Below are 22056 nucleotides of genomic sequence, written 5' to 3'. Positions count from 1 at the left end.
GAGCCTCTACTCCCAGCTCCCTGTCTCTCTCACAGGCCGGAGCCTCTACTCCCAGCTCCCTGTCTCTCTCACAGGCCAGGCCTCTACTCCCAGCTCCCTGTCTCTCTCACAGACCAGATCCTCTACTCCCAGCTCCCTGTCTCTCTCACAGGCCGGAGCCTCTACTCCCAGCTCCCTGTCTCTCTCACAGACCAGAGCCTCTACTCCCAGCTCCCTGTCTCTCTCACAGACCGGAGCCTCTACTCCCAGCTCCCTGCCTCTCTCACAGGCCGGAGCCTCTACTCCCAGCTCCCTGTCTCTCTCACAGGCCGGAGCCTCTACTCCCAGCTCCCTGTCTCTCTCACAGACCAGAGCCTCTACTCCCAGCTCCCTGTCTCTCTCACAGGCCGGAGCCTCTACTCCCAGCTCCCTGTCTCTCTCACAGGCCGGAGCCTCTACTCCCAGCTCCCTGTCTCTCTCACAGACCGGAGCCTCTACTCCCAGCTCTCTGTCTCTCTCACAGGCCGGAGCCTCTACTCCCAGCTCCCTGTCTCTCTCACAGACCGGAGCCTCTACTCCCAGCTCCCTGTCTCTCTCACAGGCCGGAGCCTCTACTCCCAGCTCCCTGTCTCTCTCACAGGCCGGAGCCTCTACTCCCAGCTCCCTGTCTCTCTCACAGACCAGAGCCTCTACTCCCAGCTCCCTGTCTCTCTCACAGACCGGAGCCTCTACTCCCAGCTCCCTGTCTCTCTCACAGACCGGAGCCTCTACTCCCAGCTCCCTGTCTCTCTCACAGGCCAGGCCTCTACTCCCAGCTCCCTGCCTCTCTCACAGGCCGTAGCCTCTACTCCCAGCTCCCTGTCTCTCTCACAGGCCGGAGCCTCTGCTCCCAGCTCCCTGTCTCTCTCACAGACCGGAGCCTCTACTCCCAGCTCCCTGCCTCTCTCACAGGCCAGAGCCTCTACTCCCAGCTCCCTGTCTCTCTCACAGGCCGGAGCCTCTGCTCCCAGCTCCCTGTCTCTCTCACAGACCGGAGCCTCTACTCCCAGCTCCCTGTCTCTCTCACAGGCCGGAGCCTCTGCTCCCAGCTCCCTGTCTCTCTCACAGACCGGAGCCTCTACTCCCAGCTCCCTGCCTCTCTCACAGGCCAGAGCCTCTACTCCCAGCTCCCTGTCTCTCTCACAGGCCGGAGCCTCTGCTCCCAGCTCCCTGCCTCTCTCACAGGCCAGAGCCTGCACTCCCAGCCCCCAGCTGTAAGATTTAAAAAGGGTGTCCCCCAACACGGACCACATTTAAAGAGGGAGTCTCTCCATCAGGGACCCCTTTTACAGATGGAGGTCTAAAAATCAGTCTCATGTAGGCGACGGGAAATGGCCGGAATCGGATGGGCCGCCCGTTATTCGTAGCACCTGTTACTCAGATCCACTGCAGTCATTGCAACTGAATCTCAGGCGCTGGGTATAATGGGCGCCGATCCGGTACTGGACAATTTCCACCACCACCTGAGATGGATTTCTAGGCCTCACACTCCCCGACATCCAGTTCTATTAATTTTTTATTCTGTTGTTTTCAGCTTGCTTATCCCCAGCCCTGCTTTTTCCGTGTCTCGTCGTTTCTCTGAGATCAGAGCTTTTGGAAGACACGCTGATGGATGGGATACCACGGATTGCCTCACAGATGCTTGTCGTAAAGAGTGTTATTCCTTCCCCTCTCTTACCCCCCCCACTCTCCCGCCCCACCATCCCTCCCTCGCTTTCCCTCAGCTCCTTGCCCTGGCCGATGTGCACCCCCCCCCCCCCACCCGCTCTCCTCCCTCTCCGTTACCCCGCCCGGGGAGAGGGCTCCTTTAACCGACTGCCAGCTAACCAGCCCTTATGCAGGCTCCGCTCCGCGCTAGGCCCAGCTGACCTCCCAGCTGAGGGGGCCACATTCACACAGCTGTTAAAGCACAGAAGGGGCCCATCGAGCCTGTGCCAGCTCTTTGAAAGAGCTCTCCAATTTGTCCCACTCCCCCTGCTTTTTGCCCCATAGTCCTGCACATTTTTCTCCTTTTGAAGTATTTATCCAGTTCCCCTTTTGAAAGTTACTGTTGAGATCGTCATAACTCGCTGCATAAAGAACACTTCTCCTCATCTCCCCCTCTGGTTCTTTTGCCGATGACCTTCAATCTGTGTCCTCTGGTTACCAAGACTCCCGCCAGTGGGAACAGGCCCTCCCTATCTACTCTATCCACCGTGGCTGCAGTATGGACCATCTACAAGATGCACGGCAGCAACCCGCCAAGGCTTCTTCGGCAGCACCTCCCAAACCCGCGACCTCTACCACCTAGAAGGACAAGGGCAGCAGGCGCATGGGAACACCACCACCTCCAAGTTCCCCTCCAAGTCACACACCATCCTGACTTGGAAGTATATCGCCGATCCTTCATCGTCACTGGGTCAAAATCCTGGAACTCCCTCCCAAACAGCACTGTGGGAGCACCTTCACCACACGGACTGCAGCGGTTCAAGAAGGCGGCTCACCACCGCCTTCTCCAGGGCAACTAGGGATGGGCAATAAATGCTGGCCTTGCCAGAGACGCGCACATCCCGTGAATGAATAAAAAAAACCTTCTTCATTTTGAACACCTCTATTATATCTCCCCTTAACCTTCTCTGATCTAGGGCGAACAACCCCAGCTTCTCCAATCTCTCTGCATAACTGAAGTCCCTCATCTCTGGTATCATTCTGGTAAATCTCCCCTTAACCTTCGCTGCTCCAAGGAGAACAATCCCAGCTTCTCCAGTCTCTCCACGTAACTCAAGCCCCTCACACCTGGTACCATTCTGGTAAATCTCCCCTTAACCTTCTCTGCTCTAAGGAGAACATTCCCAGCTTCTCCAGTCTCTCCACATAACTCAAGCCCCTCACACCTGGTACCATTCTGGTCAATCTCCCCTTAACCTTCTCTGCTCTAAGGAGAACAATCCCAGCTTCTCCAGTCTCTCCATGTAACTCGAGCCCCTCATTCCCTGATACCATTCTGGTCAATCTCCCCTTAACCTTCTCTGCCCCAAGGAGAACAATCCCAGCTTCTCCAGTCTCTCCATGTAACTGAAGTCTCTCATTCCCTGGTACCATTCTGGTAAATCTCCCCTTAACCTTCTCTGCTCCAAGGAGAACAATCCCAGCTTCTCCAGTCTCTCCATGTAACTCGAGCCCCTCATTCCCTGGTACCATTCTGGTCAATCTCCCCTTAACCTTCTCTGCTCTAAGGAGAACAATCCCAGCTTCTCCAGTCTCTCCACGTAACTCAAGCCCCTCATCCCCTGGTACCATTCTGGTAAATCTCCCCTTAACCTTCTCTGCTCCAAGGAGAACAATCCCAGCTTCTCCAGTCTCTCCACATAACTCAAGCCCCTCATTCCCTGGTACCATTCTGGTAAATCTCCCCTTAACCTTCTCTGCTCCAAGGAGAACAATCCCAGCTTCTCCAGTCTCTCCACGTAACTCAAGCCCCTCATCCCCTGGTACCACTCTGGTAAATCTCCTCTGCACCCTCTCCAAGGCCTGGACATCCTTCCTAAAGTGTGACGCCCAAGAATTGAACACCATACTCCAGCTGGGGCCTTACCCAGTGTTTTATAAAGCTTTAGCATGGCTTATTTTGCTTTTGTACTCCATGCCTCTGTTTGTAAAGCCCAGAATCCCGTGTGCTTTTTTTTAACAGTCTTCTCAATATGTCCTGCCCCTTTCAGAGATTGCCGTCTTTCTGTGATGGAAGGGGCAAGAGAGAGAGGGGCTCTCGTTATCCAACAGGGAATTCAGGAGAAACTTCTTTACCCAGAGAGTGGTGAGAACGTGGACCTCGCTACCACAGGGAGCGGTTGAGGCGAATAACACAGATACATTTAAGGGGAGGCTGGATAAGCAGACGAGGGAGAAGGGAATGGAACGATTGGGTGAGATGGAGTAGGGGTGGCTCGTGTGGAGGATAAACACCGGCACGGAAGTCATTCTAGGTAGTTGAGTGGGCTTTACAAACGGACCCTTCTCCTCCCCGCAATGACCCTCGCACGTCCCCCAAAAACGCCCGCCTCTCAATATCTCTTCACCACCATTTTGCCTCCATGACTGCCTCTAACAAAAAGACACATATCAACAGCGGGGGGGGGGGGAGCGGGGGGGGTAATTTAAACACCAGGGGGTGGGGTGGGCGATATCGAAATGGCCTCCCCTCCCCCCGTTTACCCCACCCCCCGGATTTTTCACTCTTGCCGCCTTCAACAGAGAGAGAAGGTTGGCCAATGTGTATATAATGGCTGCCAAATCTACAGGATTGCCCTGGAGTCTCTAACATTAAGCGCTGGGACACTGCGGCCAACAAGGAGCCAGGAGGAAAATAAGCGGGGCATTGAAAGACTTGTGTGTATTTTTTTAATATTTTCTGTCAGCTCTCGCTTATTCGTAATAGAAATATTGGACTGGGGGTGGGAAAGACTGTTGAGAGTCAAGAATCGGCCAATCAGGTAATCAATAGTCTGTTGGCTTCCCGATTGGCTGGGATGGCGGGGGCACCGTGAGGATGGACATGTCGGTTCGACCAATGGCAGGAGTGTGTGGGGAGGTGGAAGGTCATGTGATGACCGCGCCAGGAATAGGTCCAACCAGGGTCGGCAACCAGAGATGCGTAACAGGTGGGCACCTTAAACATTCGCTCCCTCCACCACCGGCGCACTGTGGCTGCAGTGTGCACCATCTACAAGATGCACGGCAGCAACTCGCCAAGGCTCCTTCGGCAGCACCTCCCGAACCCGCGACCACTTCCACCTCGAAGGACAAGGGCAGCAGGCGCATGGGAACGCCACCACCTCCAATTCCCCTCCAAGTCACACACCATCCTGACTTGGAAGTGTATCGGCCATTCATTCATCGTCGCTGGGTCAAAATCCTGGAACTCCCTCCCTAACAGCACTGTAGGAGCACATTCACCACACGGACTGTCGTGGTTCAAGAATGTGGCTCACCACCACCTTCTCAAGGGCAATTAGAGAGGGGCAATAAATGCTGGCCTTTCCAGCAACACCCACATCCCGAGAATGATTGAATAAAAAATTAGACATTGCCCAGTTTTAAACCACTGCCCCAACCTTAAAAGGTGACTCCCCATAATGCTTGCTTTTACAAGTAACCAAGACTGAGTGTGTGTGTGTTTTTATACCTGTTTATATTAAATTAAATGTTCTTTCCAAAAAGAATGGCTCATGATTGCTTCAAATTATGCTACAGATACTGTGAAGGTAATGCTACTAATTATAGAAAGGAAGCTCAGGAATTTATATAAACGTCTTTGGGTGTCATCCGTGACTCAGTGGCCAGCACACTCACTTAGCACTGAGAGTCAGAGTCAAGACCCAAAATCCCAGGCCCGACACTCTCCAGCTCCCCAGTACTGAGGGAGCACTGCACCGTCCGAGGGGCACTACTGAGGGAGCGCTGCACTGTCGGAGGGGCAGTACTGAGGGAGTGCTGCACTGTTGGAGGGGCAGTACTGAGGGAGCGCTGCACTGTCGGAGGGGCAGTACTGAGGGAGCACTGCACCGTCCGAGGGGCACTACTGAGGGAGCGCTGCACTGTCAGAGGGGCAGTACTGAGGGAGCGCTGCACTGTTGGAGGGGCAGTACTGAGGGAGCGCCGCACTGTCAGAGGGGCAGTACTGAGGGAGTGCTGCACTGTCAGAGGGGCAGTACAGAGGGAGCACTGCACTGTCGAAGGGCAGTACTGAGGGATCGCTGCAATGTTGGAGGGGCAGTACTGAGGGAGAGCTGCACCGTCAGAGGGGCAGTACTGAGGGAGCGCTGCACTGTCAGAGGGGCAGTACTGAGGGAGCGCTGCACTGTTGGAGGGGCAGTACTGAGGGAGCGCTGCACTGTCGGAGGGGCAGTACTGAGGGAGCGCTGCACTGTTGGAGGGGCAGTACTGAGGGAGCGCCGCACTGTCAGAGGGGCAGTACTGAGGGAGTGCTGCACTGTCAGAGGGGCAGTACAGAGGGAGCACTGCACTGTCGAAGGGCAGTACTGAGGGATCGCTGCAATGTTGGAGGGGCAGTACTGAGGGAGAGCTGCACCGTCAGAGGGGCAGTACTGAGGGAGTGCTGCACCGTCCGAGGGGCAGTACTGAGGGAGCGCTGCACTGTCAGAGGGGCAGTACTGAGGGAGCGCTGCACTGTTGGAGGGGCAGTATTGAGGGAGCGCTGCACTGTCGGAGGGGCAGTACTGAGGGAGTGCTGCACTGTCAGAGGGGCAGTACTGAGGGAGCGCTGCACTGTCAGAGGGGCAGTACTGAGGGAGCGCTGCACCGTCGGAGGGGCAGTACTGAGGGAGCGCTGCACTGTCGGAGGGGCAGTACTGAGGGAGCGCTGCACTGTCAGAGGGGCAGTACTGAGGGAGTGCTGCACTATCAGAGGAGCAGCACTGAGAGAGCACTGCACTGTCAGAGGGGCAGTACTGAGGGAGCACTGCACTGTCGAAGGGCAGTACTGAGGGAGAGCTGCACTGTCAGAGGGGCAGTACTGAGGGAGAGCTCCTGGGAGCGCTGCACTGTCGGAGGGGCAGTACTGAGGGAGTGCTGCACTGTCAGAGGGGCAGTACTGAGCGAGCGCTGCACTGTCGGAGGGGCAGTACTGAGGGAGAGCTGCACTGTCCGAGGGGCAGTACTGAGGGAACGCTGCACTGTCAGAGGGGCAGTACTGAGGGAGCGCTGCACTGTTGGAGGGGCAGTACTGAGGGAGCACTGCACTGTCAGAGGGGCAGTACTGAGGGAGCACTGCATTATTGGAGGGGCAGTACTGAGGGAGCGCTGCACTGTCAGAGGGGCAGTACTGAGGGAGCTCTGCACTGTCGGAGGGGCAGTACTGAGGGAGAGCTGCACTGTCAGAGGTGCAGTGCTGAGGGAGCGCTGCACTGTCAGAGGGGCAGTACTGAGGGAGCGCTGCCCTGTCAGAGGGCAGTACTGAGGGAGCGCTGCATTGTCGGAGGGCAGTACTGAGAGAGCGCTGCACTGTCGGAGGGGCAGTACTGAAGGAGCGCTGCACTGTCAGAGGGAAGTACTGAGGGAGCGCTGCATTGTCGGAGGGCAGTACTGAGAGAGTGCTGCACCGTCGGAGGGGCAGTGCTGAGGGAGCGCTGAACTTTCAGAGGGGCAGGGCTGAGGGAGCACTGCACTGTCGGAGGAGCAGTGCTGAGGGAGTGCTGCACCGTCCGAGGGGCAGTACTGAGGAAGCGCTGCACTGTCGGAGGGGCAGTACTGAGGGAGCGCTGCACTGTCGGAGGGGCAGTACTGAGGGAGCGCTGCACTGTCGGAGGGGCAGTACTGAGCGAGCGCTGCACTGTCGGAGGGGCAGTACTGAGGGAGCGCTGCACTGTCGGAGGGGCAGTATTGAGCGAGCGCTGCACTGTCGGAGGGGCAGTACTGAGGGAGAGCTGCACTGTCCGAGGGGCAGTACTGAGGGAGCGCTGCACTGTCAGAGGGGCAGTACTGAGGGAGTGCTGCACTGTCGGAGGGGCAGTACTGAGGGAGCACTGCACTGTCAGAGGGGCAGTACTGAGGGAGCACTGCATTATTGGAGGGGCAGTACTGAGGGAGCGCTGCACTGTCAGAGGGGCAGTACTGAGGGAGCTCTGCACTGTCGGAGGGGCAGTACTGAGGGAGAGCTGCACTGTCAGAGGTGCAGTGCTGAGGGAGCGCTGCACTGTCAGAAGGACAGTACTGAGGGAGCGTTGCACTGTCAGAGGGCAGTACTGAGGGAGCGCTGCACTGTCGGAGGGCAGTGCTGAGAGAGCGCTGCACTGTCGGAGGGGCAGTACTGAAGGAGCGCTGCACTGTCAGAGGGAAGTACTGAGAGAGTGCTGCACTGTCGGAGGGGCAGTGCTGAGGGAGCGCTAAACTTTCAGAGGGGAAGGGCTGAGGAAGCGCTGCACTGTCGGAGGGGCAGTACTGAGGGAGCGCTGCACTGTCGGAGGGGCAGTACTGAGGGAGCGCTGCACTGTCGGAGGGGCAGTACTGAGGGAGCGCTGCACTGTCGGAGGTGCAGTACTGCGGGAGCGCTGCACTGTCAGAGGGGCAGTACTGAGGGAGCGTAGCACTGTCGGAGGGGCAGTACTGAGGGAGTGCTGCACTGTCGGTGCAGCAGTACTGAGGGAGCACTGCACTGTCAGAGGGGCAGTACTGAGGGAGCGCTGCACTGTCGGAGGGCAGTACTGAAGGAGAGCTGCACTGTCAGAGGGGCAGTACTGAAGGAGAGCTGCACTGTCAGAGGGGCAGTACTGAAGGAGAGCTGCACTGTCAGAGGGGCAGTACTGAGGGAGCACTGCACTGTCAGAGGGGCAGTGCTGAGGGAGCACTGCATTATTGGAGGGGCAATACTGAGGGAGCGCTGCACTGTCGGAGGGGCAGTACTGAGGGAGCTCTGCACTGTCGGAGGGGCAGTACTGAGGGAGAGCTGCACTGTCAGAGGTGCAGTGCTGAGGGAGCGCTGCACTGTCAGAGGGGCAGTACTGAGGGAGCGCTTCACTGTCAGAGGGCAGTACTGAGGGAGCGCTGCACTGTCGGAGGGCAGTACTGAGACAGCGCTGCACTGTCGGAGGGGCAGTACTGAAGGAGCGCTGCACTGTCAGAGGGAAGTACTGAGGGAGCACTGCACTGTCGGAGGAGCAGTGCTGAGGGAGTGCTGCACCGTTCGAGGGGCAGTACTGATGAAGCGCTGCACTGTCGGAGGGGCAGTACTGAGGGAGCGCTGTACTGTCGGAGGGGCAGTACTGAGGGAGCGCTGCACTGTCGGAGGGGCAGTACTGAGGGAGCGCTGCACTGTCGGAGGTGCAGTACTGAGGGAGCGCTGCACTGTCGGAGGGGCAGTACTGAGGGAGCGCAGCACTGTCGGAGGGGCCGTACTGAGGGAGCACCGCACTGTCAGAGGGGCAGGACTGAGGGAGCGCGCACTGTCAGACGGGCAGTACTGAGGGAGCACTGCATTGTTGGAGGGTCAGTACTGAGCGAGCGCTGCACTGTCGGAGGGTCAGTACTGAGGGAGCGCTGCACTGTCGGAGGGGCAGTACTGAGGGAGTGCTCACTGTCAGAGGGGCAGTACTGAGGGAGCGCTGCACTGTCGGAGTGGCAGTACTGAGGGAGCGCTGCACTGTCGGAGGGGCAGTACTGAGGGACCGCTGCACTGTCGGAGGGGCAGTACTGAGGGAGCGCTGCACTGTCGGAGGGGCAGTATTGAGGGAGCGCTGCACTGTCGGAGCGGCAGTACTGAGGGAGCGCTGCACTGTCGGAGGGGCAGTACTGAGGGAACGCTGCACTGTCGGAGTGGCAGTACTGAGGGAGCGCTGCACTGTCGGAGGGGCTGTACTGAGGGAGCGCTGCACTGTCAGAGGGGCAGTACTGAGGGAGCGCTGCACTGTTGGAGGGTCAGTGCTGAGGGAGCGCTGCACTGTCGGAGGGGCAGTACTGAGGGAGCGCTGCACTGTCGGAGGGGCGGTACTGAGGGAGTGCTGCACTGTCGGAACGACATTACTGAGGGAGCGTTGCACTGTCAGAGGGCAGTACTGAGGGAGCGCTGCACTGTCGGAGGGCAGTACTGAGAGAGCGCTGCACTGTCGGAGGGGCAGTACTGAAGGAGCGCTGCACTGTCGGAGGGGCAGTACTGAGGGAGCGCTGCACTGTCAGAGGGAAGTACTGAGGGAGCGCTGCATTGTCGGAGGGCAGTACTGAGAGAGTGCTGCATCGTCGGAGGGGCAGTGCTGAGGGAGCGCTGAACTTTCAGAGGGGCAGGGCTGAGGGAGCACTGCACTGTCGGAGGAGCAGTGCTGAGGGAGTGCTGTGCCTTCCGAGGGGCAGTAGTGAGGAAGCGCTGCACTGGCGGAGGGGCAGTACTGAGGGAGCACTGCACTGTCGGAGGGGCAGTACTGAGGGAGCGCTGCACTGTCAGAGGGGCAGTACTGAGGGAGCGCTGCACTGTCGGAGGCGCAGTACTGAGGGAGCGCTGCACTGTCGGAGAGGCAGTACTGAGGGAGCGCTGCACTGTCGGAGGGGCAGTACTGAGGGAGCTCTGCACTGTCGGAGGGGCAGTACTGAGGGAGAGCTGCACTGTCAGAGGTGCAGTGCTGAGGGAGCGCTGCACTGTCAGAGGGGCAGTACTGAGGGAGCGCTTCACTGTCAGAGGGCAGTACTGAGGGAGCGCTGCACTGTCGGAGGGCAGTACTGAGACAGCGCTGCACTGTCGGAGGGGCAGTACTGAAGGAGCGCTGCACTGTCAGAGGGAAGTACTGAGGGAGCACTGCACTGTCGGAGGAGCAGTGCTGAGGGAGTGCTGCACCGTTCGAGGGGCAGTACTGATGAAGCGCTGCACTGTCGGAGGGGCAGTACTGAGGGAGCGCTGTACTGTCGGAGGGGCAGTACTGAGGGAGCGCTGCACTGTCGGAGGGGCAGTACTGAGGGAGCGCTGCACTGTCGGAGGTGCAGTACTGAGGGAGCGCTGCACTGTCGGAGGGGCAGTACTGAGGGAGCGCAGCACTGTCGGAGGGGCCGTACTGAGGGAGCACCGCACTGTCAGAGGGGCAGGACTGAGGGAGCGCGCACTGTCAGACGGGCAGTACTGAGGGAGCACTGCATTGTTGGAGGGTCAGTACTGAGCGAGCGCTGCACTGTCGGAGGGTCAGTACTGAGGGAGCGCTGCACTGTCGGAGGGGCAGTACTGAGGGAGTGCTCACTGTCAGAGGGGCAGTACTGAGGGAGCGCTGCACTGTCGGAGTGGCAGTACTGAGGGAGCGCTGCACTGTCGGAGGGGCAGTACTGAGGGACCGCTGCACTGTCGGAGGGGCAGTACTGAGGGAGCGCTGCACTGTCGGAGGGGCAGTATTGAGGGAGCGCTGCACTGTCGGAGCGGCAGTACTGAGGGAGCGCTGCACTGTCGGAGGGGCAGTACTGAGGGAACGCTGCACTGTCGGAGTGGCAGTACTGAGGGAGCGCTGCACTGTCGGAGGGGCTGTACTGAGGGAGCGCTGCACTGTCAGAGGGGCAGTACTGAGGGAGCGCTGCACTGTTGGAGGGTCAGTGCTGAGGGAGCGCTGCACTGTCGGAGGGGCAGTACTGAGGGAGCGCTGCACTGTCGGAGGGGCGGTACTGAGGGAGTGCTGCACTGTCGGAAGGACATTACTGAGGGAGCGTTGCACTGTCAGAGGGCAGTACTGAGGGAGCGCTGCACTGTCGGAGGGCAGTACTGAGAGAGCGCTGCACTGTCGGAGGGGCAGTACTGAAGGAGCGCTGCACTGTCGGAGGGGCAGTACTGAGGGAGCGCTGCACTGTCAGAGGGAAGTACTGAGGGAGCGCTGCATTGTCGGAGGGCAGTACTGAGAGAGTGCTGCACCGTCGGAGGGGCAGTGCTGAGGGAGCGCTGAACTTTCAGAGGGGCAGGGCTGAGGGAGCACTGCACTGTCGGAGGAGCAGTGCTGAGGGAGTGCTGCGCCGTCCGAGGGGCAGTAGTGAGGAAGCGCTGCACTGGCGGAGGGGCAGTACTGAGGGAGCACTGCACTGTCGGAGGGGCAGTACTGAGGGAGCGCTGCACTGTCAGAGGGGCAGTACTGAGGGAGCGCTGCACTGTCGGAGGCGCAGTACTGAGGGAGCGCTGCACTGTCGGAGAGGCAGTACTGAGGGAGCGCTGCACTGTCGGAGGGGCAGTACTGAGCGAGCGCTGCACTGTCGGAGGGGCAGTACTGAGGGAGCGCTGCACTGTCGGAGGGGCAGTACTGAGCGAGCGCTGAACTGTCGGAGGGGCAGTACTGAGGGAGAGCTGCACTGTCCGAGGGGCAGTACTGAGGGAGCGCTGCACTGTCAGAGGGGCAGTACTGAGGGAGCGCTGCACTATCGGAGGGGCAGTACTGAGGGAGCACTGCACTGTCAGAGGGGCAGTACTGAGGGAGCGCTGCATTATTGGAGGGGCAGTACTGAGGGAGCGCTGCACTGTCAGAGGGGCAGTACTGAGGGAGCTCTGCACTGTTGGAGGGGCAGTACTGAGGGAGAGCTGAACTGTCAGAGGTGCAGTGCTGAGGGAGCGCTGCACTGTCAGAGGGGCAGTACTGAGGGAGCGCTGCACTGTCAGAGGGCAGTACTGAGGGAGCGCTGCATTGTCGGAGGGCAGTAATGAGGGAGTGCTGCACTGTCGGAAGGATAGTACTGAGGGAGCGTTGCACTGTCAGAGGGCAGTACTGAGGGAGCGCTGCACTGTCGGAGGGCAGTACTGAGAGAGGGCTGCACTGTCGGAGGGGCAGTACTGAAGGAGCGCTGCGCTGTCAGAGGGAAGTACTGAGGGAGCGCTGCATTGTCGGAGGGAAGTACTGAGAGAGTGCTGCACTGTCGGAGGGGCAGTCCTGAGGGAGCGCTGAACTTTCAGAGGGGCAGTACTGAGGGAGCGCTGCACTGTCGGAGGTGCAGTACTGCGGGAGCGCTGCACTGTCAGAGGGGCAGTACTGAGGGAGCGTAGCACTGTCGGAGGGGCAGTACTGAGGGAGTGCTGCACTGTCGGTGCAGCAGTACTGAGGGAGCACTGCACTGTCAGAGGGGCAGTACTGAGGGAGCGCTGCACTGTCGGAGGGCAGTACTGAAGGAGAGCTGCACTGTCAGAGGGGCAGTACTGAAGGAGAGCTGCACTGTCAGAGGGGCAGTACTGAGGGAGCGCTGCACTGTTGGAGGGGCAGTACTGAGGGAGCACTGCACTGTCAGAGGGGCAGTGCTGAGGGAGCACTGCATTATTGGAGGGGCAATACTGAGGGAGCGCTGCACTGTCGGAGGGGCAGTACTGAGGGAACTCTGCACTGTCGGAGGGGCAGTACTGAGGGAGAGCTGCACTGTCAGAGGTGCAGTGCTGAGGGAGCGCTGCACTGTCAGAGGGGCAGTACTGAGGGAGCGCTTCACTGTCAGAGGGCAGTACTGAGGGAGCGCTGCACTGTCGGAGGGCAGTACTGAGACAGCGCTGCACTGTCGGAGGGGCAGTACTGAAGGAGCGCTGCACTGTCAGAGGGAAGTACTGAGGGAGCACTGCACTGTCGGAGGAGCAGTGCTGAGGGAGTGCTGCACCGTTCGAGGGGCAGTACTGATGAAGCGCTGCACTGTCGGAGGGGCAGTACTGAGGGAGCGCTGTACTGTCGGAGGGGCAGTACTGAGGGAGCGCTGCACTGTCGGAGGGGCAGTACTGAGGGAGCGCTGCACTGTCGGAGGTGCAGTACTGAGGGAGCGCTGCACTGTCGGAGGGGCAGTACTGAGGGAGCGCAGCACTGTCGGAGGGGCCGTACTGAGGGAGCACCGCACTGTCAGAGGGGCAGGACTGAGGGAGCGCGCACTGTCAGACGGGCAGTACTGAGGGAGCACTGCATTGTTGGAGGGTCAGTACTGAGCGAGCGCTGCACTGTCGGAGGGTCAGTACTGAGGGAGCGCTGCACTGTCGGAGGGGCAGTACTGAGGGAGTGCTCACTGTCAGAGGGGCAGTACTGAGGGAGCGCTGCACTGTCGGAGTGGCAGTACTGAGGGAGCGCTGCACTGTCGGAGGGGCAGTACTGAGGGACCGCTGCACTGTCGGAGGGGCAGTACTGAGGGAGCGCTGCACTGTCGGAGGGGCAGTATTGAGGGAGCGCTGCACTGTCGGAGCGGCAGTACTGAGGGAGCGCTGCACTGTCGGAGGGGCAGTACTGAGGGAACGCTGCACTGTCGGAGTGGCAGTACTGAGGGAGCGCTGCACTGTCGGAGGGGCTGTACTGAGGGAGCGCTGCACTGTCAGAGGGGCAGTACTGAGGGAGCGCTGCACTGTTGGAGGGTCAGTGCTGAGGGAGCGCTGCACTGTCGGAGGGGCAGTACTGAGGGAGCGCTGCACTGTCGGAGGGGCGGTACTGAGGGAGTGCTGCACTGTCGGAAGGACATTACTGAGGGAGCGTTGCACTGTCAGAGGGCAGTACTGAGGGAGCGCTGCACTGTCGGAGGGCAGTACTGAGAGAGCGCTGCACTGTCGGAGGGGCAGTACTGAAGGAGCGCTGCACTGTCGGAGGGGCAGTACTGAGGGAGCGCTGCACTGTCAGAGGGAAGTACTGAGGGAGCGCTGCATTGTCGGAGGGCAGTACTGAGAGAGTGCTGCACCGTCGGAGGGGCAGTGCTGAGGGAGCGCTGAACTTTCAGAGGGGCAGGGCTGAGGGAGCACTGCACTGTCGGAGGAGCAGTGCTGAGGGAGTGCTGCGCCGTCCGAGGGGCAGTAGTGAGGAAGCGCTGCACTGGCGGAGGGGCAGTACTGAGGGAGCACTGCACTGTCGGAGGGGCAGTACTGAGGGAGCGCTGCACTGTCAGAGGGGCAGTACTGAGGGAGCGCTGCACTGTCGGAGGCGCAGTACTGAGGGAGCGCTGCACTGTCGGAGAGGCAGTACTGAGGGAGCGCTGCACTGTCGGAGGGGCAGTACTGAGGGAGCTCTGCACTGTCGGAGGGGCAGTACTGAGGGAGAGCTGCACTGTCAGAGGTGCAGTGCTGAGGGAGCGCTGCACTGTCAGAGGGGCAGTACTGAGGGAGCGCTTCACTGTCAGAGGGCAGTACTGAGGGAGCGCTGCACTGTCGGAGGGCAGTACTGAGACAGCGCTGCACTGTCGGAGGGGCAGTACTGAAGGAGCGCTGCACTGTCAGAGGGAAGTACTGAGGGAGCACTGCACTGTCGGAGGAGCAGTGCTGAGGGAGTGCTGCACCGTTCGAGGGGCAGTACTGATGAAGCGCTGCACTGTCGGAGGGGCAGTACTGAGGGAGCGCTGTACTGTCGGAGGGGCAGTACTGAGGGAGCGCTGCACTGTCGGAGGGGCAGTACTGAGGGAGCGCTGCACTGTCGGAGGTGCAGTACTGAGGGAGCGCTGCACTGTCGGAGGGGCAGTACTGAGGGAGCGCAGCACTGTCGGAGGGGCCGTACTGAGGGAGCACCGCACTGTCAGAGGGGCAGGACTGAGGGAGCGCGCACTGTCAGACGGGCAGTACTGAGGGAGCACTGCATTGTTGGAGGGTCAGTACTGAGCGAGCGCTGCACTGTCAGAGGGTCAGTACTGAGGGAGCGCTGCACTGTCGGAGGGGCAGTACTGAGGGAGTGCTCACTGTCAGAGGGGCAGTACTGAGGGAGCGCTGCACTGTCGGAGTGGCAGTACTGAGGGAGCGCTGCACTGTCGGAGGGGCAGTACTGAGGGACCGCTGCACTGTCGGAGGGGCAGTACTGAGGGAGCGCTGCACTGTCGGAGGGGCAGTATTGAGGGAGCGCTGCACTGTCGGAGCGGCAGTACTGAGGGAGCGCTGCACTGTCGGAGGGGCAGTACTGAGGGAACGCTGCACTGTCGGAGTGGCAGTACTGAGGGAGCGCTGCACTGTCGGAGGGGCTGTACTGAGGGAGCGCTGCACTGTCAGAGGGGCAGTACTGAGGGAGCGCTGCACTGTTGGAGGGTCAGTGCTGAGGGAGCGCTGCACTGTCGGAGGGGCAGTACTGAGGGAGCGCTGCACTGTCGGAGGGGCGGTACTGAGGGAGTGCTGCACTGTCGGAAGGACATTACTGAGGGAGCGTTGCACTGTCAGAGGGCAGTACTGAGGGAGCGCTGCACTGTCGGAGGGCAGTACTGAGAGAGCGCTGCACTGTCGGAGGGGCAGTACTGAAGGAGCGCTGCACTGTCGGAGGGGCAGTACTGAGGGAGCGCTGCACTGTCAGAGGGAAGTACTGAGGGAGCGCTGCATTGTCGGAGGGCAGTACTGAGAGAGTGCTGCACCGTCGGAGGGGCAGTGCTGAGGGAGCGCTGAACTTTCAGAGGGGCAGGGCTGAGGGAGCACTGCACTGTCGGAGGAGCAGTGCTGAGGGAGTGCTGCGCCGTCCGAGGGGCAGTAGTGAGGAAGCGCTGCACTGGCGGAGGGGCAGTACTGAGGGAGCACTGCACTGTCGGAGGGGCAGTACTGAGGGAGCGCTGCACTGTCAGAGGGGCAGTACTGAGGGAGCGCTGCACTGTCGGAGGCGCAGTACTGAGGGAGTGCTGCACTGTCGGAGAGGCAGTACTGAGGGAGCGCTGCACTGTCGGAGGGGCAGTACTGAGCGAGCGCTGCACTGTCGGAGGGGCAGTACTGAGGGAGCGCTGCACTGTCGGAGGGGCAGTACTGAGCGAGCGCTGAACTGTCGGAGGGGCAGTACTGAGGGAGAGCTGCACTGTCCGAGGGGCAGTACTGAGGGAGCGCTGCACTATCGGAGGGGCAGTACTGAGGGAGCACTGCACTGTCAGAGGGGCAGTACTGAGGGAGCGCTGCATTATTGGAGGGGCAGTACTGAGGGAGCGCTGCACTGTCAGAGGGGCAGTACTGAGGGAGCTCTGCACTGTTGGAGGGGCAGTACTGAGGGAGAGCTGAACTGTCAGAGGTGCAGTGCTGAGGGAGCGCTGCACTGTCAGAGAGGCAGTACTGAGGGAGCGCTGCACTGTCAGAGGGCAGTACTGAGGGAGCGCTGCATTGTCGGAGGGCAGTAATGAGGGAGTGCTGCACTGTCGGAAGGATAGTACTGAGGGAGCGTTGCACTGTCAGAGGGCAGTACTGAGGGAGCGCTGCACTGTCGGAGGGCAGTACTGAGAGAGGGCTGCACTGTCGGAGGGGCAGTACTGAAGGAGCGCTGCGCTGTCAGAGGGAAGTACTGAGGGAGCACTGCATTGTCGGAGGGCAGTACTGAGAGAGTGCTGCACTGTCGGAGGGGCAGTCCTGAGGGAGCGCTGAACTTTCAGAGGGGCAGTACTGAGGGAGCGCTGCACTGTCGGAGGTGCAGTACTGCGGGAGCGCTGCACTGTCAGAGGGGCAGTACTGAGGGAGCGTAGCACTGTCGGAGGGGCAGTACTGAGGGAGTGCTGCACTGTCGGTGCAGCAGTACTGAGGGAGCACTGCACTGTCAGAGGGGCAGTACTGAAGGAGAGCTGCACTGTCAGAGGGGCAGTACTGAAGGAGAGCTGCACTGTCAGAGGGGCAGTACTGAGGGAGCGCTGCACTGTTGGAGGGGCAGTACTGAGGGAGCACTGCACTGTCAGAGGGGCAGTGCTGAGGGAGCACTGCATTATTGGAGGGGCAATACTGAGGGAGCGCTGCACTGTCGGAGGGGCAGTACTGAGGGAGCTCTGCACTGTCGGAGGGGCAGTACTGAGGGAGAGCTGCACTGTCAGAGGTGCAGTGCTGAGGGAGCGCTGCACTGTCAGAGGGGCAGTACTGAGGGAGCGCTTCACTGTCAGAGGGCAGTACTGAGGGAGCGCTGCACTGTCGGAGGGCAGTACTGAGACAGCGCTGCACTGTCGGAGGGGCAGTACTGAAGGAGCGCTGCACTGTCAGAGGGAAGTACTGAGGGAGCACTGCACTGTCGGAGGAGCAGTGCTGAGGGAGTGCTGCACCGTTCGAGGGGCAGTACTGATGAAGCGCTGCACTGTCGGAGGGGCAGTACTGAGGGAGCGCTGTACTGTCGGAGGGGCAGTACTGAGGGAGCGCTGCACTGTCGGAGGGGCAGTACTGAGGGAGCGCTGCACTGTCGGAGGTGCAGTACTGAGGGAGCGCTGCACTGTCGGAGGGCCAGTACTGAGGGAGCGCAGCACTGTCGGAGGGGCCGTACTGAGGGAGCACCGCACTGTCAGAGGGGCAGTACTGAGGGAGCGCTGCACTGTCGGAGGGGCAGTACTGAAGGAGCGCTGCACTGTCGGAGGGGCAGTACTGAGGGAGCGCTGCACTGTCAGAGGGAAGTACTGAGGGAGCGCTGCATTGTCGGAGGGCAGTACTGAGAGAGTGCTGCACCGTCGGAGGGGCAGTGCTGAGGGAGCGCTGAACTTTCAGAGGGGCAGGGCTGAGGGAGCACTGCACTGTCGGAGGAGCAGTGCTGAGGGAGTGCTGCGCCGTCCGAGGGGCAGTAGTGAGGAAGCGCTGCACTGGCGGAGGGGCAGTACTGAGGGAGCACTGCACTGTCGGAGGGGCAGTACTGAGGGAGCGCTGCACTGTCAGAGGGGCAGTACTGAGGGAGCGCTGCACTGTCGGAGGCGCAGTACTGAGGCAGCGCTGCACTGTCGGAGAGGCAGTACTGAGGGAGCGCTGCACTGTCGGAGGGGCAGTACTGAGCGAGCGCTGCACTGTCGGAGGGGCAGTACTGAGGGAGCGCTGAACTGTCGGAGGGGCAGTACTGAGGGAGAGCTGCACTGTCCGAGGGGCAGTACTGAGGGAGCGCTGCACTATCAGAGGGGCAGTACTGAGGGAGCGCTGCACTATCGGAGGGGCAGTACTGAGGGAGCACTGCACTGTCAGAGGGGCAGTACTGAGGGAGCACTGCATTATTGGAGGGGCAGTACTGAGGGAGCGCTGCACTGTCAGAGGGGCAGTACTGAGGGAGCTCTGCACTGTTGGAGGGGCAGTACTGAGGGAGAGCTGAACTGTCAGAGGTGCAGTGCTGAGGGAGCGCTGCACTGTCAGAGGGGCAGTACTGAGGGAGCGCTGCACTGTCAGAGGGCAGTACTGAGGGAGCGCTGCATTGTCGGAGGGCAGTAATGAGGGAGTGCTGCACTGTCGGAAGGATAGTACTGAGGGAGCGTTGCACTGTCAGAGGGCAGTACTGAGGGAGCGCTGCACTGTCGGAGGGCAGTACTGAGAGAGGGCTGCACTGTCGGAGGGGCAGTACTGAAGGAGCGCTGCGCTGTCAGAGGGAAGTACTGAGGGAGCGCTGCATTGTCGGAGGGCAGTACTGAGAGTGCTGCACTGTCGGAGGGGCAGTCCTGAGGGAGCGCTGAACTTTCAGAGGGGCAGTACTGAGGGAGCGCTGCATTGTCGGAGGGCAGTAATGAGGGAGTGCTGCACTGTCGGAAGGATAGTACTGAGGGAGCGTTGCACTGTCAGAGGGCAGTACTGAGGGAGCGCTGCACTGTCGGAGGGCAGTACCTCTGTTATATCTCCCCTTAACATTCTCTGATCTAGGGCGAACAACCCCAGCTTCTCCAATCTCTCTGCATAACTGAAGTCCCTCATCTCTGGTATCATTCTGGTAAATCTCCCCTTAACCTTCACTGCTCCAAGGAGAACAACCCCAGCTTCTCCAGTCTCTCCACGTAACTCGAGCCCCTCACACCTGGTACCATTCTGGTAAATCTCCCCTTAACCTTCTCTGCTCTAAGGAGAACAATCCCAGCTTCTCCAGTCTCTCCACGTAACTCGAGTCCCTCATCCCCTGGTACCATTCTGGTAAATCTCCCCTTAACCTTCTCTGCTCTAAGGAGAACAATCCCAGCTTCTCCAGTCTCTCCACGTAACTCAAGCCCCTCATCCCCTGGTACCATTCTGGTCAATCTCCCCTTAACCTTCTCTGCTCCAAGGAGAACAACCCCAGCTTCTCCAGTCTATCCACGTAACTCAAGTCCCTCATCCCCTGGTACCATTCTGGTCAATCTCCCCTTAACCTTCTCTGCTCTAAGGAGAACAATCCCAGCTTCTCCAGTCTCTCCACGTAACTGAAGCCCCTCATCCCCTGGTACCACTCTGGTAAATCTCCTCTGCACCCTCTCCAAGGCCTGGACATCCTTCCTAAAGTGTGACGCCCAAGAATTGAACACCATACTCCAGCTGGGGCCTTACCCAGTGTTTTATAAAGCTTTAGCATGGCTTATTTTGCTTTTGTACTCCATGCCTCTGTTTGTAAAGCCCAGAATCCCGTGTGCTTTTTTTTAACAGTCTTCTCAATATGTCCTGCCCCTTTCAGAGATTGCCGTCTTTCTGTGATGGAAGGGGCAAGAGAGAGAGGGGCTCTCGTTATCCAACAGGGAATTCAGGAGAAACTTCTTTACCCAGAGAGTGGTGAGAACGTGGACCTCGCTACCACAGGGAGCGGTTGAGGCGAATAACACAGATACATTTAAGGGGAGGCTGGATAAGCAGACGAGGGAGAAGGGAATGGAACGATTGGGTGAGATGGAGTAGGGGTGGCTCGTGTGGAGGATAAACACCGGCACGGAAGTCATTCTAGGTAGTTGAGTGGGCTTTACAAACGGACCCTTCTCCTCCCCGCAATGACCCTCGCACGTCCCCCAAAAACGCCCGCCTCTCAATATCTCTTCACCACCATTTTGCCTCCATGACTGCCTCTAACAAAAAGACACATATCAACAGCGGGGGGGGGGGGAGCGGGGGGGGTAATTTAAACACCAGGGGGTGGGGTGGGCGATATCGAAATGGCCTCCCCTCCCCCCGTTTACCCCACCCCCCGGATTTTTCACTCTTGCCGCCTTCAACAGAGAGAGAAGGTTGGCCAATGTGTACATAATGGCTGCCAAATCTACAGGATTGCCCTGGAGTCTCTAACATTAAGCGATGGGACACTGCTGCCTACAAGGAGCCAGGAGGAAAATAAGTGGGGCATTGAAAGACTTGTGTGTATTTTTTTAATATTTTCTGTCAGCTCTCGCTTATTCGTAATAGAAATATTGGACTGGGGGTGGGAAAGACTGTTGAGAGTCAAGAATCGGCCAATCAGGTAATCAATAGTCTGTTGGCTTCCCGATTGGCTGGGAAGGCGGGGGCACCGTGAGGATGGACATGTCGGTTCGACCAATGGCAGGAGTGTGTGGGGAGGTGGAAGGTCATGTGATGACCGCGCCAGGAATAGGTCCAACCAGGGTCGGCAACCAGAGATGCGTAACAGGTGGGCACCTTAAACATTCGCTCCCTCCACCACCGGCGTACCGTGGCTGCAGTGTGCACCATCTACAAGATGCACGGCAGCAACTCGCCAAGGCTCCTTCGGCAGCACCTCCCGAACCCGCGACCTCTTCCACCTCGAAGGACAAGGGCAGCAGACGCATGGGAACGCCACCACCTCCAATTCCCCTCCAAGTCACACACCATCCTGACTTGGAAGTGTATCGGCCATTCATTCATCGTCGCTGGGTCAAAATCCTGGAACTCCCTCCCTAACAGCACTGTAGGAGCACATTCACCACACGGACTGCAGCGGTTCAAGAATGTGGCTCACCACCACCTTCTCAAGGGCAATTAGAGAGGGGCAATAAATGCTGGCCTTTCCAGCAACGCCCACATTCCGAGAATGATTGAATAAAAAATTAGACATTGCCCAGTTTTAAACCACTGCCCCAACCTTAAAAGGTGACCCCCCATAATGCTTGCTTTTACAAGTAACCAAGACTGAGTGTGTGTGTGTTTTTATACCTGTTTATATTAAATTAAATGTTCTTTCCAAAAAGAATGGCTCATGATTGCTTCAAATTATGCTACAGATACTGTGAAGGTAATGCTACTAATTATAGAAAGGAAGCACAGGAATTTATATAAACGTCTTTGGGTGTCATCCGTGACTCAGTGGCCAGCACACTCACTTAGCACTGAGAGTCAGAGTCAAGACCCAAAATCCCAGGCCCGACACTCTCCAGCTCCCCAGTACTGAGGGAGCACTGCACCGTCCGAGGGGCACTACTGAGGGAGCGCTGCACTGTCGGAGGGGCAGTACTGAGGGAGTGCTGCACTGTTGGAGGGGCAGTGCTGAGGGAGCACTGCACCGTCCGAGGGGCACTACTGAGGGAGTGCTGCACTGTCGGAGGGGCAGTACTGAGGGAGAGCTGCACTGTCAGAGGGGCAGTACTGAGGGAGCGCTGCACTGTCAGAGGGGCAGTACTGAGGGAGCGCTGCACTGTCGGAGGGGCAGTGCTGAGGGAGCGCTGCACTGTCAGAGGGGCAGTACTGAGGGAGCGCTGCACTGTCAGAGGGCAGTACTGAGGGAGCGCTGCATTGTCGGAGGGCAGTACTGAGAGAGCGCTGCACTGTCGGAGGGGCAGTACTGAAGGAGCGCTGCACTGTCAGAGGGAAGTACTGAGGGAGCGCTGCATTGTCGGGAGGGCAGTACTGAGAGAGTGCTGCACCATCGGAGGGGCAGTGCTGAGGGAGCGCTGAACTTTCAGAGGGGCAGGGCTGAGGGAGCACTGCACTGTCGGAGGAGCAGTGCTGAGGGAGTGCTGCACCGTCCGAGGGGCAGTACTGAGGAAGCGCTG

The 22056-nt window shown here is 59.5% G+C and overlaps 1 protein-coding gene across 3 annotated transcripts in view; it reads left to right on the top strand.

Annotated features, from left to right (window-relative positions):
• Window positions 1–5216, top strand: part of LOC147091295 (tyrosine-protein phosphatase non-receptor type 6-like) — a 154830-nt gene extending 149614 nt beyond the window's left edge. For all 3 annotated transcript variants that reach the window (XM_085976714.1, XM_085976712.1, XM_085976713.1), the window contains one exon: window positions 1553–5216. The gene's annotated coding sequence lies outside the window, so the exon portion shown is untranslated. The remainder of the gene's footprint in view (window positions 1–1552) is intronic.
• The last annotated feature ends 16840 nt before the right edge of the window (window positions 5217–22056 follow it).

Source organism: Somniosus microcephalus, unplaced genomic scaffold (assembly GCF_052327205.1).
Source record: "Somniosus microcephalus isolate GS21.2 unplaced genomic scaffold, FLI_Smic_1.0 unresolved_chr3, whole genome shotgun sequence".
NCBI lineage: Eukaryota > Metazoa > Chordata > Chondrichthyes > Squaliformes > Somniosidae > Somniosus > Somniosus microcephalus.
This window is presented reverse-complemented; position numbering and strand designations above follow the sequence as displayed.